General features: G+C 37.8%; 1 pseudogene; it reads right to left on the bottom strand.

Moving 5' to 3' along the window:
- Window positions 1–903: 903 nt before the first annotated feature.
- Window positions 904–5752, bottom strand: LOC144641005 (histamine H2 receptor-like; annotated as a pseudogene).
- Window positions 5753–6573: the final 821 nt, after the last annotated feature.

The following is a 6573-nucleotide window of genomic DNA, read 5'->3' on the forward strand; positions in this document are numbered from 1 at the left end:
ATCAAATCTTACACGTGTTTTGAACTGAACGAAGAGGACATGGCGTCCACTTCCAGTGCTTTTCGGAAGCCTAAAAATGCCGAGGAAGAGAGGAAATTATTAGAAAGTGCTACCCCAAAGTCAACACAGGCAGCGATAAAGTGGTCCTTGAAAATTTTTCGAGAATGGCAGAATGGTAGGAAAAACCGAAGTCCAGCAATCGAGCCTTGCGCCTTCAGAACTGACAACTCTAAAGTGCAATGCTTGGACACTGACATAACCAGTACGACGGCTGAGTCATTGAACTTTTGGCAGATTAAATTTGCGGAAGAAGTGTGCAAAGAGAATGGTGAAAGGTACAGAATTTTTCTGGATCTGTATTTAACAACTGTACTATTAATTTTGTACAAAAGTAAATGTACTGCGTGTGTAAAGAACATTAAATATTCACCACCATTTGTTGTTTCAGTTGATGTATTGTTAATTAATATTCATAAATCACGTGCAGTGACTTTATATCTGATAAAACACCGCATACTAATAAGGAAGAGGTTTTATCAAAATAAAGTCGATCCACGTGACGTATTATCGACCAGTTGATGGGCTTATGAATTATTAATGAGTTTTTTAACGAAGTATAGCAGAACCCATGTTTCTGAATATAGTTAGTATTTTTATCTTTGATTATTTTTGAGCGAACTGAGCCTCGATTAAGTAGTCTCACTTTTCTCATTTAAACAAAAGGCTAAAATAACCCAAATTACGTGCCACATGATCTGTAATTTTGTCGAACTTTGATCTTCGACCTTCGTTCAAAATTGCTACTAGATCCCACACTTTTGAAACCATAAACTTAATATTCAACGACTGGACTCTCTTTGGCTTAAATATCATAAGATTTGAAACACTACCGGTCAGCTTTTTTCCTCATCAAATTATCTTTTTATCTTTCAGTTACATGCCCAGGCCTTTAAACTGACTAAGTATGAGCAAAAACACTAAAGAAGACACCATATTGGCATGTGATTAGAATTGGTCTTAAAACTAACTCGGAGAGCGTTTGATAAAACTTCTGGGTATTTACCAGTGCGCCATTTTCGAGTCAAAATTTGCTGTCTAACAAACAGCTTTTAAGACGTTGAACTATTGTTCCTATTGTTGCCTCGAAGGCCATTGAAACCAGAAGTCAGACAGACAGACAACTTGCCAGCTTATCTGAGATCAATCGGAAACTTCAAAATGTATGGCTGCAGTCTGGAGGACTCATTTCATGTACGTTTTAATAGAAAGGAAAGAAAAGTCGAAACAATCAAAGTGCATGTGACACGAATGTTTTTTCCAGTTTCTTACAGTTTAAGACCTATTTTAAACACTTTCAGGCTTTTAAAGTGCTAAAAATTTCTAAAAAGCAATTTTTTTCGCTTTTAAAATACGCGCTTAAAACCATCGTTTTTCATATCATCCGACAACAAATGCGATTCTGCAAAACCAGCCGCTGTTTCAACCTAGTCACGAAAAATCGTTTTCCATAGCGCCGGGATCCATGTATCGTGTAGCTAAAAGCACCCATAAGAACAAGACCCATTTCCTTACCAAAAACCACGCTCTTGAATCAATCTAGAGAAACGCAGAAAAAATGCCGCTCGTTCCTTTGTGTTGCTGCAACGTATAGCAACCAGCTCCGAGGAAGTTTTTTTTAACTTTACAAAAAGTTGTATCGTAACATGCTAATTGTTACTCGGTGATAAAATTGGGAGTTGCCAAGCTCGTTTTTATCGACTATTTTGCTTGTTTACAAGCAAAATGGAATGATATAGTGGGGAAGCTTGTCATACTCTTACCGAATTCCGCACATAGTTGTTAATTCTCAAGGGACTGTTTTAATTTCTCAAGGGATCACTTTCCGCTGTGGGTGATCAAAGCGTCTTACTCAATAGTAGTGCGTCAACACTTGCGATCTCGTAGAAAAAAACGTGACTTGTAAAATTTACAAACGTTATATAACAATTTAAAACCGTGACTAGCCCAAATCATACATGAAATAACCAATTGAGAATGTTAGTGGTTCAGCGCACGAAGGCAACAAAGTTTAAAACGATTAAGAACGCAAATTTGTACTGGTACAAGTCTTTAACACACTAAATCGTTGCTAATATTTAACCTAAGGCATCTAATTTCGTGACAATTGATTATTTTCTGCTGAGTTGCACAATTTAGAATTGCAACATCATTCAATGCAGGTGTGAAGTGATATTTACAAGTGTTTTTGTAGCCTGTTGTGAATTTACTTCCGGTGAAGCAGTGAAAGCTGAAAATTTTTGCTTCTGTTAGAAGTTAATGCATCGCCATTAGAAAAAAAAAAACTGTTTTACTGGAAATGTAGTCGTTAGAAATGGCATGTGAAGCCGTAAGGTAAAGAATAACGCGAGGAGAAGCGGCTTTTGGCAATATCCAAACGAAAATTTACTTCTCGATGCGGGGTAAAAATTGCGTGACGAGACAAAAGGTAACTCTGTCGTGCGTAAACTTTATTGGGAACCCTGCATTAAGCCGAGTAGAAAACATCTGCTTTGCTGTCTTTACAACTGCCGTTCGAAGCTGGCGAAGACGCCAGCAACCCGGAAATGGTTTGATATACGAGTTAGTTACACTAGAATGGTAGCAAATTCCCATTCCCCAAGACACTGACGAAAATAGGGCATTTCGATTAAACATCACAAGGTCCTGCAAGTGTCATAAATTTCTTGTTTATTTACCGTTTTTGATTTCAATTTCTTCAACTCGCGCTGTAAAACTACTTGACAATTAAGAGAAAAAGAAAAATTACCGTCTCTCTGTATTCTGTTTATATTAATTTCTTTTCATTCCGAAAGAAGATAGTGTCTAGTTTTCTTCTGATTGTTTACATAACATCTGCTTTGCTGTCTTTACAACTGCCGTTCGAAGCTTGCGAAGACGCCAGCAATACAAAAATGGATTGATTGACGAGTTACTTAATACTAGAGTGGTAGCAAATTCCCATTCTGGTTGCCAAGTCTTCTCAGTGATTCCATAGAAGGTCAATGATACAAACATAGGGAAATAGCATATGATCAAAGCTATGTAGAACACGAAAGTGTTCACTGTTACTTCTTTTTAATCCAACCATATTTGAGTTATTTTCAGCATTAGAACTTTGCACTGCCTGTTGTTGAGCCCGTATTTGTATCTGATGCCGACGAACAATTCGATAAATTCTGATGTAATAAAATGTGGAAGTTATAAGACAAATTACAGTACAACCGCCTAATAGGAAGCTATCTACGCGCGGACTCCAAAAGGAAACACTTGATTGGAGAAAGCTAAACAACCATATAATTAGTAAAGTATATTTAACACGGGATTTAGTTACTAAAGTTGCATATCTCATGTGATAGTGAAGAGCCAGAAATCGATCCATAGTGATGGATGTTATTGTCAAGAAAGAAACTCCACCTAAAGAGATTCCAATCATCCTCCAAACAAGCCGAAGGAAAGGGTGCTGTTTCGTAATTCGTAATTTCGTAATTAATTTAGCAATATAAATCGGTTGTGTAATGAGACCAACAAGAAGGTCTGAAACAGCGAGACTGCAGAGCATAATCATTGAAGTTGAGCGAATGGATGGAGTTCTTATTATGGCGGCCAATACCAAAGCGTTGCCCAGAATGGATATGAGCATCAGTGGAGCATTAAGAACACAGTTTATGATGAGAATAGTTCCAGCAGTAGAGTTGTCTTCATTTTCTAAATGATGGTCTACCGATCCGTTGTTGCTCTTGTTGGTAATATTCATCATCAACGATAAGTAAACCTTTAGGTTTGTTAAGGTGGTTTAACTGGGTTTTTGATCAGTTTATTACCAGTGTTCTATTTATGCCCAGTGTTATAATGACATCGGAATTGTCATAGCAACGCAATGACCTCATTTCCTTAGACTGGTCATAACAAATTTTCGTCTTTATCTTAAACAACTGTGGTGACGTGATTTTTTTTTTCAATAGTCATATCAATGGCGACATAGTTAATTCACAAACTTAAGTTGTGTTACCCCTAAAAAATCCAGTCGGGCCACCTTAAATTACTTATTTTTTACACTTAAAAATGAGAAAATAATGCTTCTTTTTGATTAAGAGAAAAGCAAATAACAAAACTGGTCCAACAATGTAGATGCCAACAGGAAAACAACACAGTTTAATGCATTTTCTTAAACATCCTGTGAAACATCCTCCTGGTGTTTTTGTTCGTGAAAGGTGTTCATTACCTATTCATTTTTTCCTAAAAGCGACACCAAGTTTTGGCGAAATTGGCATGTAATTTGAATGTTGCCTTTAAGGCAATGAGAACCAGTTGTCAGTATTCTTCAATGCAAATGTGCAAAATTAAGCGCGCAGGCTAGAGTAAGGTAAATCTTTTTTTTTTTCAAGCCTGGGTCAAACAAATCTTTCTCAGATTTCGGAAAACATTTCTTATTAAAGGCTGGTTCTCATATAATTGCCCCGATCGTCTCTACCGCCTCTGTAACTTCAAATAAATTCCTTGCGATCGGGCGATTTTATGAGAACATTACACAGACAATTGCTAACGTCTAGGGCGATTGGGGCAATCACGATCGCTCGGATCGCCGTGTTCTATCCTTCAAGCTTCTATTTCCCTTCTTTGCTGTAAAACTGCAATAACTGAGAAGATAGGGGGCCACGAGTTTTGCTCTTTCATTGAAGGCTGCAATTGTGTTGGATCTAGGGCTAAAATGATTGTTTTTCTCAGGTTTTCGCTCATCAGTACCAGGCAATCGGGACGATCATACAGTGATCATATGAGAACCCCCGATCGCCTACGATCGTCTCAGTATTCGATACTATATCGGGGCGATCATATGAGAACCAACCTTAAAGGCTAAGCGTGGGAACCGTTACGTATTTAGAGCCAAGTTTATTCAGCACAAGCTTCTGGCGCTGGTGGCCATGTGGCTGCGGGCATTTTCTAATAAAAACAAAAAGTAGATTTTGAAACAACACAATATTCTGTTATCGTAAAGCTAGTGTATAGGTGTTTTACACCTGCTCTTAGAACAAAGCCTTTTAATAACAAATGAGCTCCAGGTTTTAAGGGTGTGAAAAGTAATATCCTTAAAATTTTCTATATTTGTATAGCTTACGTAAGTCAAATTGAGTTGTCGAAACGCTATTGGCTACAACTCGTTTATGACAGTTGTCCTTTTCGTAATAACTTTGAGTTCTGCCTGTAAGCGAGTGAGTTAAGATCTCCATTAAACACCATGTTCCTTGATGATGTTTTGGTCCACTTGATACAAAAGATCCCGGAAGGTGGCAGGGCACTTCCCGCTCAGCCATAGAGCTGAATCCCCGAAAAAGCCCCTGCTACACAGTTCTGGATGACATCCGATTACAAAATTTCGGCGCTATTGTATTCTTTGAATTTTCGCTGTTTTACCTCGAAGCAATATAGACAATTCATTGTTATTTTTAGCGTGTTTTGAGTTTAGGTGAAGTATAACTCCCCCGCTTAGAAGTGCCCCTGTTTTTTAGCCCATCTGTCTGCTAACGACAAAATAATACATCAGGATAATTTGCACGTTGTCAGGGACTCAATAGTCTGGTTTCTGGGAAATTGAAGCTTCTTAGCCATCAGTTCCACGCAAGACTTTTTATAATACGTTTGGATTTTTCTGTCTTTACTTTTTGAAAAAGAAAAGGCTTATCCTTGGACCTAAGGCCGCTTGGGAGGAAACAACATAGCGACTTTAAACATTTTACCTAAGTCTGCTTAAAAAAATAATGCATAAATAATAATCAATGTATACGTATTAAGCACTAATGTGCTAATTGAGGACACTGGTAAATAAATAATAAACAAATAATGTAAATCGAACAGAAACTTGTAAAAAGAAAAAACAACTGGCAGGAGGCTGACTAGCCTGAATTTCAGGCATTCCTCTGTGCTCGCAAGTAGGCGAGCACAGAGGGATGTCTGAAATTCAGGCTAGAGGCTAACCAGTTTGTAGTTAACAGAGCGTGGAGGAGTTGAACTCGGGACCGCCAAACACAAACCCATCTCACTCCCTTTTTTGATAATTATTTTTAGAACGAGTACGTTATAAGTAGTATGATTTTATTTTACGTTTTGTTCGTATAAATTTTTATTAGCAAATTTGTATCAGGTGTTAAATAAATTTTTAATTATTCTTTTTAGACTTTTCCTCGCGTGGCCCCCTCGCGCCTTTCGCGTTTCCCATACGCGCGCTCGAAACTATGGCGCCTGCCACGCAGGCTATACATTCGTGTGGTACTGTTTATTATGCTGTACAAGGTGGTTCTCAATATAAAGTCTGTGGATGAAACCATAGTGTGTAGCCATTCAAATGAAAGCTACTGAGCAGTACGTGGTACTGTTTTTTATGCTGTACAAGGTGGTTCTAACTTTTGAGTCTGTGGGTGAAACACTAGTGTGAGACCATTCAAATGAAAGCTTTTGAGCAATACTTTTATGAGGTTCCGTTTATTTTCCCCATATTTTGCAAAATGATTTTCTTTGTAAGTTAAACTTTGGCATTTT

Source organism: Oculina patagonica, unplaced genomic scaffold (assembly GCF_052425735.1).
Source record: "Oculina patagonica isolate OP01 unplaced genomic scaffold, crgOcupat unplaced604, whole genome shotgun sequence".
NCBI lineage: Eukaryota > Metazoa > Cnidaria > Anthozoa > Scleractinia > Oculinidae > Oculina > Oculina patagonica.